This window comes from Cryptomeria japonica, chromosome 7 (assembly GCF_030272615.1).
Source record: "Cryptomeria japonica chromosome 7, Sugi_1.0, whole genome shotgun sequence".
In the NCBI taxonomy this organism is placed as follows: domain Eukaryota; kingdom Viridiplantae; phylum Streptophyta; class Pinopsida; order Cupressales; family Cupressaceae; genus Cryptomeria; species Cryptomeria japonica.
Genome location: NC_081411.1, coordinates 94,272,346 through 94,285,194, shown reverse-complemented (window position 1 = coordinate 94,285,194; position 12,849 = coordinate 94,272,346). Strand labels below are relative to the sequence as shown.

At 37.3% G+C, this 12,849-nt stretch overlaps 1 pseudogene; it reads left to right on the top strand.

The window, feature by feature from the left end:
- The first annotated feature begins 950 nt into the window (after positions 1-950).
- Positions 951-12,849, top strand: part of LOC131856464 (ATPase family AAA domain-containing protein At1g05910-like) — a 50,975-nt pseudogene continuing 39,076 nt past the window's right edge.

Below are 12,849 nucleotides of genomic sequence, written 5' to 3'. Positions count from 1 at the left end.
ATAAGGTATTCTTTTAATAATCTATTTGGAATTTAGCGATACAGATTGCAATATGGGAAGGTCGATCAGCCTTTTGAGTTCACGAGAGGTGAAGATGGATTTTATCAGTCCCCTCCACAAGTTGCAGTTCATTGAACTTAATGAATTACAACTGTTGTCTGATATGAGGTTTATATTTTCTGTTACGAGTCTTAGATTCTATGCTTAGCAGCTTAGTCAAGTTTAGTACTAAAGCTTTATAATTTTCTTATGTAAGTTTTAAACTGAGTCTAATTTCTTCTCAATTTCAATATGCTAGTGTTCTTCAGCATTTTACTTGGCAGACATGAATATGTATGTTGATTTAAATAATAAATTATTTTTACTTTAAAAAATTTCTTCCCTTCTCATTGATCTATTCTTTTTGAGTCATGGATACTTGAGACTTGTTTATTACAATACATCCATCATTCTATGCTTTGTTATGTAGATCATTGTGGATTTCTCATTTTTCTTTTAAAAGCCTCTATATTATTTTGATTTCTTTTCTCAGGTGCATGAAACAGTTTGTCCTTCAAATTAGACACAGAACATGAACGTGCAAGTAACTGATAGAGTTCCTAGCTGCTCTTGTGAAATATGTAGGCATCTTTCATAGTTAAATTTGTATGCTGAAGTTGCTTATACTGGCAGTCACATACATCCACTCCATGTCGTTCGACAAGAAAGAGGACAAATTTTTGCAAGTTAGAGGATTATGAAATAGATAACATAGACAGAGAGGATACAGATCTGATGGTAGGATTTTCTCCAATCTCCATTGTTTTTTTTATGAAGATAAAACTTCTTTTGCCCAATACTTTGTTGCATAATATTATAAGTTTGGGTATCAATGGCTGCAGAGATAAATGTATCACCCAGCTACTATTAAATTTAAGAACAACCCTAGTTAGGAAGAGCAATCTAGTCCAATGCAAGAGAAGAGGACAAGAGATACAATATCTTTGCCACAGCGAGAAGGACTTTGGCCTCGAAAGTCAACTATCCAACATTATTGTCAAGATTCTAAAGACCATGAATGTTTAGAGGAGGAAGATGATAGAAATGAATGGGAGGCTAGGGATGGAGGAGAGGAAGATGAAGAAGATGAAATTGAGGAAAAGGGTGAGGAAGGTAAAGAACAAGAAGGAAGGAGATGGTATTCTCTTCGAAATGGCACCGAAGCAAGGAGGTTTTCTTCTGAAAAAGAAGAAAACCAATGGCTATAGTCTCCACCATGTAGAGTACTGCATAAAGGAATGAGAATAAAAAATGCATGTGATGCGAGATGAGGTGTCTCAAGGGTTAAAAAACATCATCGTGCACAAAGAATTGATGAGTCAGGTGATTCTCTTCTTGTGGATGAGATGGATCAGGGTCCTATTGGTTCATTATCATGGATGCATGTTGGAAATAGAAACTTTGGTCAGCAATGGGTTTGTGGTGGAATTGACATGCATAACGCAACTTCTTGGGGTTTGGAAGTTGCAACATCTAGATGGGGACACCAAGGTGATACGTTTGGTTATGGAAGTGTAGGTACACAACCTACTAGGCCTAGTTCAAAAGGTGGAGCTGACATTCAAACCTTGCAGGTTGATGAAACAGTGAGTTTTGATGATATTGGAGGGCTTTCTAGCAACATTGATGCATTGAAAGAAATGACTTTTTTCCTCTTCTCTATCCTGGTTTCTTCGGAAATTATTACATATCTCCTCCAAGGGGAGTCTTACTATATGGTCCTCCAGGAACTGGAAAAACATTGATTGCAAGGGCTTTAGCATGTGTTGCTTCCAAGGTAGGACATAAAGTAAACTTTTACATGCGAAAGGGAGATGATGTACTCAACAAGTGGGTTGGGGAAGCTGAGCGATAGCTGAAATTACTTTTGTAAGAAGTGCAAAGGAACCAACCATCCATAATATTTTTTGATGAAATAGATGGTCTTGCCCCAGTGAGGTCTAGTAAACAAGAACAAATTCACAATTCTATTGTATCTACACTTCTTTCTCTAATGGATGGTGTAGACTCTAGAGGTCAAGTAGTGCTTATTGCACTAACAAATAGGATTGATGATATTGATGGAGCTCTTCATTCTCCTGGTCGGTTTGATCATGAATTTGTATTTTCCTTAACTGATTGTAAAGCACAAGCTGAGATATTAAATATCCACACAAGAAAGTGGAAGAATCCTTTATGAGAACAATTAAGAATGGAATTGGAAGCATCTTGTGCAGGGTATTGTGGTACTAATTTAAATGCTTTGTTGATAGAAGCTGCAATTAATGCTTTCCGTGATAAATATCCTCAAGTATACACTAGTGATGATAACTTTGTCATAGATTTTGATTCTATGAAAGTAGAGAAGCATGATTTTGTGGAAGTTATATCTACTATTACTCTTGCTACCCATAGAGGTACAATAGTACATTCAAGGCCATTGTCCCCAGTAATATCTCCATACTTACAAGGACATCTAAAAATAATCATTAATTATATGTCTGAGATCTTCTACGTAGTGGCCAAGGGTGATAAAAAAGATTCGTTGAATGACAGTTCTCGCAATCTTGCCAAGTTACTTAGATTTCCCTATGGTTCTTCTATTCTGGTTGTTTACAGACCAAGACTTCTACTTTGTGGGAAGGAGGGTGTTGGCTTGGTACAGCTAGAAAATTCTTTCATAGATGTTTACACGTCTATAACATGAGTCTATTTTTTTTACCTTTTGAATTGCCTGGCTTGTAAGCTAGCTAAATTTCTGAAGGATGCTATATTTGTACTTTTCTTGCTAGGATCACATTGGCCTTGTTGTTGTCAAATTTTGATTCCCTTTTTATCCCTTGGAAGAATAAAAATAACTCTATCTGTAAAAGAGAGATCAAGGAAAAGAAACTTTAGAGCAACATATCACAAGGTTTAAATAACCTTCTACACTTCGAACTTATCCAAAGTTCAGGCGGGTAAACCTCTTGTGAACCAAATTCACACTTTAAAAGACAGATCCACAGTAAACCAGTCCAAAAACCAATGAATCTATTCACCTTAAAACTAAGTGAAACAAAGAAATAAATCCCATGCTCCTATTCGGTGTTGATCCAAAAAATATGTAAAAAGATAACTACAATATATATCAGTGCCTTATCCAGGCCACAGAGTCATCTAAGTTTAAAAAATAATCCCACAATTAGACATCTCCACACATCCCATCACCTCGACTTCTATAAACCCCACATATGCCTGACACATATGAAAATTCATCCTTATCAAAATAAAAAGCATTCATCACATTTAAAGTTTCTAAACAAGTAACTTACTGACAGAGATATTTCTCGCATATTTAATTTCCCTCCTGAAGAGAAAAGCTAAGAAACACGCCTATAAAAGATTGCCTTACAATCCATGCTCAAATGAATAACCCTAAATTACTGAGATTGAGACCAGTAAATATTTGCAAGAACACCCAAAGACAACACAAATTCTAGGCTCAAAATTGATGGTTTGTATATTGATATTAATTTCAAAAAATATTACAAAAATATTACAGCGTTTTCTATATGACTAGAAAATCCCAGATATATTTCTGCAGAGTTTTCTTACAATTTCTTGCGATCATCTTTTCCTATAGTCCTGGTATCCATTTATAACAACATGGATGCATACAAAGCTTCAAACTTCCCTAGGGAAATTTGTTACAACTATACTTTGTTTCAAAAAGTAGTTACAAGTCTCTTTCTGTCTCAATGACCTTTTCAGTTGGTAACTCTTCTGCAATATCCTCCAACTGTCCTGGAGCATCTTCCAACTGTTTTGGAGCATCTTCTTCCTGCACCGCATATTTTTTGGACCACTCTTGAAAAACATCATTGGTAGGCCATGAGTAGCCAATAATCTTTTTCTTCAACTTTAATAGCCTTTTCCAAGAGTTCCTTATTTTCCTCACTTCTAACTCCAAGAAACCATAATGTGATTTGATCTTTTCTATTTCCTCACTTGTTTTAACAAACAATGAGGTGTTATCTTTATTGATTATTTCATTTACCCTTAGAGATAGATTAGCTCCTAACTCATCCAGCCATACCTATTTGTCCTTTATCTGATTTTGGTTGACAAAACCTCTAGGAAACAGTTCAAATTTTTGCTTAGTATACTCTTTTCTATATAAATTAACCTTCCTTTCCACATTGGCTTTCCTTTCTGCCAGCTTTGTCAAACCTTTGGTCAATTCACATGTGGATTTAATAGTGGCATCGGATCTGGCTTCATCATAAGATACACACATGAATTCTAAATCTACCTCCCTCGGGATCCACTTATTTAGAATAGGCTCTAGAATGGCCTTTTCCTCATTTAACTCACAAAGAGTGTCAAAAATTCTCTTCATATTGATATATACTGTGGGAGCATCAACGATGTCAGCAAAACTAAAAATTTTAGCCTTTATCTTCTCCTCATACTTATTTGTAAATAAGGCCTGAGTCTGTTTCAACTTTCCCAATTCATGTTGATAAGTCTCAGCTATTTGAAAACCAAAAAGAATAGGAGAAGGAGGGAATTCTATGATGGGACTAGTAGGTGGGGGCCTTGCTGGAGAAGAAGAAATTGCCAAAGTAGAGGACTCACCTCCTTGGTATTGTCCCATCAACTGACTTTGAAGTTTGGCAATGATAGTGTCCTTGCTGGCTACCTCCTTTTTGGCTTCATTATAAGCCTTTAGAATTGTTTCCAACTTAATTTGAAGATCAGGCTTTTCTTTTGCTTCCTTCTCTACTACTGCTACATTGAACTTAGCAGTCTCTAAAACAGTACTAGCTACTTCCACCACCCCTGTATCCTGACTAACATAGCTCCTAGAAGGTTAGACTATGAGGTATCTTTCCTTCTTCTACCTTCATCTCTTTTAAGGGACCACATAACCAAAGAAGCATCATCTTTGCTGAATACCACTCCCTTCATTGGCTTAGTTTCCTTTCTGACCACTTCAAGAGCCAGTGCATTAGCTATATCCCATTCAGGGAGGATTAGCACACCAACCTTATCCACCATCTCTCTTCTAGCCTCAAGAGTGATAGCTTTGAACTCAACCATCATTTCTTGTTTAACCTCTTCCTCCACTCGGGCTGCATCATTGAGAGGCTGTTCATTTATCCTTTGCTCACTTCTAATCTTGAATTCATCAATATTTTGCTTCCATAGAAACTACATAAAATATCCTAATGTGACAAAATTGCTATCAGCAAGGAATTCTTGGCTAGCTAGTTTGACAGTAATGTCCAATTCTTTTCCCTGCAGCTCACCATAAGTTACATCCATTTCAGTATAGGGTGGCTCTTCTAGCATTCCTTCTTGAGTCTCATTATAGGTGTAAGCAATTTCACCTAGACTCCCCAATTGTATCAATTGCTCAGCCACCACTTGTTGATCTCCTCTATGAATAGGGGACTGATATGGAGAGTACTGAGGGTTATCAGTTTCAATTTCTTTACCTATCCTCTACCTCTTAGGCGAATCCTAAATATCAATAATATCTTCAATGGCCCTTCTCTCTCTAGAAGTAGAAGGTTTACCTATTACTGGCATCATTACAGTATACTCAGATCTCTTGTGCATTATATAATCACCTCGTGGAATAGCCTTAGCAAAGGCAAGCTTGGCTAGGACCAATTTAGCCCTATTAGGATCATTCTGCATTATGGCTTCTCTTTTTTCCTTCAAGGTTTGCATTAAATCTTCAAAATAAAGAATTAAGAATTTAACCTTTTCTTCAAAAAAGGGTAAAACTAGAGAGAGGATCATAACTAGAATCAAACTGATAGATAACGTCAAGTGCTCTTCTGTACACAGTCCACTTCTCCTTCCTCAACTCCTGCTCATCTAGACTAAATTCATTCCTAGTCAAATCTTTAGGGAATTGGAATTGGTGAGGCCTGATTTTACAAACTACTCTCTTCTTGAACATGTCATTGAAGAAATCTTCAGGGTCGACACACCTTGACACTGCAATTGATAACATGTATGGTTTAAAGAATTCTTCAAAATACTTCCATCCACCTTTGGTAATTACAAAATGATGAGCCATGGTGATGGTTGGGAAAATTGTCCCTTTAACCCTGTTAGTTAACTCAGCCTCCTGCACTCCTCCAATCTGTCTTAATACTTCTATAATCCCTATCTTTAATGGAACCTTATAAGGTAGTAGATAAGGGGTTCCTCTGAAACCATATACTCTCAAAATAGTAGAAACGGGATATAGATACATATCTCCCAAGTTATGAACAATCTTGATATCCTCTGCAAACTCTTTGGGCCTAAGGAATTCCAAAAGAGCCTTTGGAATCCTAGGGTTTTCTGCACACAAGAGAACTATAATTTTAGATGCAAAGCATCTTTCAAACATCAGATAACTTGCATCCTCTATATCCCAAGATAGAACACTACTCCACAATTGCCCTAGCATCTCCTCTTTATCCTTGACCTTAACCAGGTCCGTCTCTTTTGCAAAATAATCAGCCCCTTTGAATAGAAACATATGCATCAACAAGGAATACCATCCAAATAGCTTGTCTACCTTACCATTCTTGATTCCTACTAGGCTTGCATGGATAGCATCAGAGAGGAAAGGAACGAAGTCCAATGTTATGGCCAGGGAAGGGTTCAAAATTTGGGCAATCATTAACATATAATGGACGGGCATGTTTTTCTCAGCATCTTCTCCAAAAATTTGACACAGTGTCCAGTACATACCCTTAGCTCTCAAGGTAAATAAATTTAGGGAAAATGGCTCCATTGTGCTAGGACCTACAACTGTTAATCCCCCTATTTTGACAAAAAATTCTTTCAATGGGCCACTCCTAAGATGATCTCTCTAGGCATTGTAAACATGGGTTAATGCCTCAAAATCAATAGGGTCAAGATAGCTGGAAGCTTCACTAAGCTTGAAGACATTCCTAAATTCATCATCTTTGATTTCGACAAGGGTTGATCCCTTTATGTTTCTAATGCATCTGGCAGTAGGGTCATAACTTTGTGCGATTAGGGTCAACAAATCAACATCCATGAACACACCAGGGACCACAAGTTTCCCTACATCTAAATTCCAGATTCTATTCATAGGGGAAGGGGCATGTCTCTGAATAAAACCCAGTTTAAACAAACTGGGACCAGATATCCCTATTTCAAGGTCCCTCAACCAATTTCCTTTATCATGTCAACCATCCCCAATTTTCAAATGAGGGTTTTTTGGCACTAACTCCTTAGCCCTATCCTCGACATTGGTCGACATGGTTAATTGCTCAAGAAAGTCATCACAAATATTTTGCTCCTGGTAATTTGCCTTCCCTGGTAATTCTCTTCTAGGTCCCATTTTAGGAGTATGCAACTAAGCCAATTATCAATGAAAGCAATTTTCTAATAGGACAAGACCACAATTCAACAATCTTTAAGAAATGGGTAAACAAAGAGCAAGAGAACCTGATTTCGATTTGCAAACTTCTACTCTGCACCAGCTCTCTCTGCAACTTCTTCTATGAAATGATACCCTCATTCAATTGATGTAGGGATATATACAACAATTTGGCTCCTTAACTACGATATTAACATTGAATGCTTTGGTCATCCCTTCAGAATTGAATTCATGAAAGAATTCAAAATTTTGGCTCCAACGGATCAAAACTACTCTGAGTATTTTTTATTTTTCTCTTTCACTATTTTGCAGAGCGCAAATCTCTCGCATGTTCATCTAGTGAAAAGATGCCAACCGTTGGATCAGATAGAACTTGCACCACTTTTACCCTTTTGACTCTTCCTTGCTTGGCAACAGGCTAAAAATCCTTTCGCTATTTCGCAATGGGTAACCATCTTGCATCTTGACCTCACAAAGCTATGCTAGCTATTTGATCAACTAAAACTTGATCAATCTTTACATTGTCCTAACCTGGCGGTTTGTATCCCTAACCATTCTCAAAATAGTTAACGCTAACCATTTTCGCTATTTCGCAAACAGTAACCATCATGCATTTAAAGGTTGTGAAATAACTCCCGCTATTAGATCTTTCTTGAGATGCCCTTACTTTAACAACCTGTTAGAACCGGTAGACGTGGGCCCTCTGAATCAATGGCATTCACTTTGGTATTCGATCCCTCTTGAACTAACGTGTCAACTTCCTACTCACTGAAAGACTTCAACGGGATCCACTTTTGAAATGCCACCTGTGCCTGACAGGTCACCTCTTTGTCTTCAGTTTATATCATTTTGTTTGTTGGGCCCACCACTTGGTCAGCAAGTTTGTTCATTGATTTACGTGATCTGGAGGACACATGTAACCTTTTGATTTGCAATCCCTACCTCCTGGACTGCTCACTTGGAATGCCATGTCATTTCACCATTTCCCGAAAACTAATGCTCGAGCATCTTTGGGTTGTGATTTAACGTAGGTCGTTGATTATTCTCTAAACCACTCACTCTTTACTCATTAGAAAACCCACCATCTTCTGGGACCCACCAAACCCTTTCGCTATTTCATGAAGGGTAAAACTCAGTTATCTTTATCCCTTGAAACAACGCAGGTTGTCAGATCTCAAGGACTTGCATTGTTGTTACTCTTTCTACTAACCACTTCACCTAGGCCCACCATCATTTTGCCATTTCGCAACTTGTAAACATCAAGCATCTTTAGGTTGCAAATCAACACGGGTTGTTGATCTCTTTCCAAACCGATTGCCCTTTATCCTAGAAAGAATTCCTCATCACTGTGTCACGCCAAACCTTTCGCTACTTCGCGATAGGTAACTTTCAGGCATGTTGAGTTCACGAATCCATGCAGGCCATCCAATTGACTGAGAGTTGTGTGACAATTACAAGGCCCGATGGTCATTAGAAAAGGCAATTTAAAGGCGAATAAAAATTAAAACATTTAAAAGGACAGCCGAGGTAAAAAACAATAGGGGGAACACTTTGCATGACAAAAGGACCCATTACTTAAGTGAATAAATTAAGGCAAAATTAGAAACCAAAGGTTTTTTCTCAAATATTAAAGCAACTTAAAACCTAAACCATGTATCCCTTAGGACTTAAAACAATTTTGAAGCAACTAGGGCATACCAGACTCAAAAATTTTAAAAACCTAGCCAATTATGGACTGAGAACATCTATTTTTAAAATAGTTATAACAGTGGCTCTGACTAGGGATGGTTGATCGCAAGATCAACACAAGAATCTCAGAAACCCTGGAGAAACAAACCAAAAATAAGCCGAACAGAAAACAACCAAAACAAACCCAAATATATACAAATAGAGGACCTACTGTGCATGGACATCAAGAAAAGTAATATTTTAGGAATTGTCCATGCACTGGAAATTCTTGTACTTCATCATTCATATTTTTAAAAAAGTATCAGTCTTTTCCATTCACATCACAAACCACAGAAGGTCCGATCCATAATGACTCAAACTTCTTATGCTTTCCCTTATCCTATCCTTTTGCATTCCACTGAAGAACAACATCATTGATTTGGAACTTTCTCAATGACATCCTTTTGTCAAACAGATACTTAGATTGCAATTGGATTTTCAAATTCCTATTATGAGCTAGAGTTCTAATCTCTTCCACTTGTACCATCTGAATCATTCGGTCCTCCATGGGCTTAGACAACTCCATGTCTTCAGCTTTCAAGAATTTGTATACTAGAAGAAGATTGTTTATTGGCACTCTAACTTGTGTACCATAAACCAATTCAAAAGGTGAGACTCCAATTGCCTTTTTTACAGTAACCCAGTTAGCCCACAAAGCTAATTTCAGCTTTTGATCCCAAGACCTCTTGTTTTCTTCTAATATTTTCTTGATAATGTTCAAGAGGCTTTTATTACTAGATTCAATTTCTCTATTCCCTTGAGGATGATAGGGTGAAGAGTAGGACATAATTATCCCATGACTAGTGCAAAATGTAACAAACTCTTTAGACCTAAAACTCATAGCATTATCCATTACTAATTTTCCAGGGACTCCAAATCTAGTTACAACATTATCTATCAAGTAATCAATGACAACTTTACTTGTAGATCTCTTGGTAGGTCTAGCTTCGATCCATTTAGTAAAATAGTCAGTTGCTACTATAATCCACCTGTGGCCTCTTCCTGGTCTTTCAGCAATTTCTCCAATAAAATCAATGCCCCACTGGACAAAAGGGGCTTCCACTGTGACCGAATTTAAGGGTAAAGCTCCTTCATATTTTAGCTTGGATGAAAAACTTTGGCATGGGTCACATCTCCTAACATGTTCATGAGCATCTTTAAATAAGGTAGGCCAATAATACCTAGCCTGAACTATCTTTCCAACAGTTGTCTTAGCAGAGTAATGACCTCCACATACTCCATTATGAATTTCAATCAGCACTTTCTTGGCCTGGAATTTATCTAAACACATTAGTAATTCCCCATCTCTATTTCTCCAAAATAGGTCACCCTGAATGAGAACATATTTTTGCGACTTAAGCTTTAATGTCCTTTTCTGATTGTGAGTCATCCCTTCTGAAAATGTCACATCTCTCAAGAAATGCACTACCTTTGAATATCAGGGTTGCTTTTCAATGCTAGTGACTATGATGTTTTCAACTTCAACATTATTTATTTCAACATCAAGAAGATTGGATTCAGCCATAAGCTTGGCAAGGCCAAAGCCTCTCACCAATTTGGTGATCTTTATTTCCAAATCAAATTCTTGGATCTTGTTAATCCATCTGCACCTTTTGCCTATAACCTCAGATTGGGACAAAATGTCCTTGACTGCAGCATGTGGAACATAAGCAACTACTTGTGCATTTACAAGATATGGCCTGAAAGCCTTAATAGCTTTAACCAAAGCATATGCTTGTTTTTCCATGATTTCATATCTTAATTCTGCTGCCTACAAAGACTTGCTATAGAAAGCTATGGGATGTTCATGTCCCTCATTATCTTTTTGCAACAACACTGCAACTACTGTATGATATGAAGCAAAAGAGAACAAAGAAAAGGGCTTACTATAATCCGAGGATTTCAACATAGGTTCTTCTTGAATGGCTTTTTAAATCTCAGTAAAAGCCTTTGAAGCTTCTTGATCCCAGTAAAACTTGGTATCCTTCTTGAGTAATCTAACAATAGGCTTTACCACCTCTACAAAGTTTGAAATAAATCTTCTAACAAAATTAACTTTGCCTAAAAAAGACTGGATACCCTTAGCACTGTTTGGTTCAGGCACATTATTTATTACCTCAATTCTTTCAGGGTCTATTCTTACCCCTTCCTTAGAGACAATATGCCCCAATAGCTTCCCTTCAGTGACAGTAAAATGACACTTCTTGGGGCTTGATGACACACCAAATTCTAATGCCTTACTGAACACTTGTTCCAAGTGTCCACAGTGGTCATCATCTCTTTTGGAGAAATAGGTTAAATCATCTTGGTACACTACCATGATGATGTTGATGAATTCTTTGAAGGCTACATCCATTACTGTCTGAAATGTAGCTCCAACATTTTTTAACCCAAAAGGCATTCTAACATAAACATATGTTCCCCAAGGGGTGGTGAAAGTAGTTTTGAATTGCTCGGATTCCTTCACTAGCACCTGATTATACCCCGAGAAACCATCCATCATTGAAAAAAGATCACAACCAATTACTCTCTGCAGCATGGCTTCCATATTGGGGGAAGAATAATTATCCTTCAGGGAAGAAACATTCAAATTTCTGAAGTCAACACAGAGCCTTATGTCCCCATTTTTCTTTCTAACCGGGACCAAATTGGAGACCCATGAGGAATGCCTTATGGGCTTAATAATCCCCTATTCTCTTAGTTTAGTCAATTCTTGTTGCATCTTGGTTTCCAGTAGGGGATTAATAGGTCTCTACTTTTGTCTGAAAGGCTTAGCATCTAGAAGTAAAGGAACTTCATGTTGAAATAGGTCTTGTCTATACACCTTTAGGTCTTCATAAGACCAAGCAAACACATGCTTATATCTTTTCAATAAATTAATAAGATTAATTCTGACATGAGGAGGCAAGTTCTTTCCAACATATATGAACTTAGGGGATGATTTTGTCCCCAAGTTTACCTCCTCCAATTCTTCTAACTTGGTAGTAGATTGCTGGTGCAGGTGACTGTCATTATAGTTGAACATGCCCTCAAGCTCTACCAACCCTTTCAGTATCTCATTTGTCTCCAACTAAACCAAGTCATCCCCGAATGTTTTCTCTCTGCTATCAATCACCTCTACCAATGCATTGCAGTCAATGTTTTGTCCATCATAATCATCAATACATTGTATGAACCTAAGAATATCTTCATCATCGGCAAAAACTTACCAATTATACACATTATCAGGGATGGCGGGCCTAGATTTTATTTCCACAGTGGATATACTAGTTAGTGTTGCATCATCATTCTTTGATGCAACATTAGCTAAAAAGTATGCCATGATATTCTTTGATCTCTCTATCCAATTAATAGAAAATGCACTAAAATGCTCAATGACATCCCAAACTGCATGTTTATATCTTTTCAATCTATCATTTTTTTATGCATATTTGGATCTTACCTAAGAGACAACCAATTCTGAATCTTCTAAAACTTTCACCAGTTGTATCCCATGCCTCTTTGCAACTTCAAGCCCCAATAATAGAGCTTCATATTCAGCCGTGTTGTTTGTGCACTGAAAGGCTAATAAGAAAGAATACTTAAAAGTTATACCTGATGGGGATACAAAAAGAACTCCTGCTCCAGATCCTTCATTGGAGCAAGCTCCATCAAAATACATCTACCATAGATCATGTTTTTTTTATTCCAATTCAATCACAATG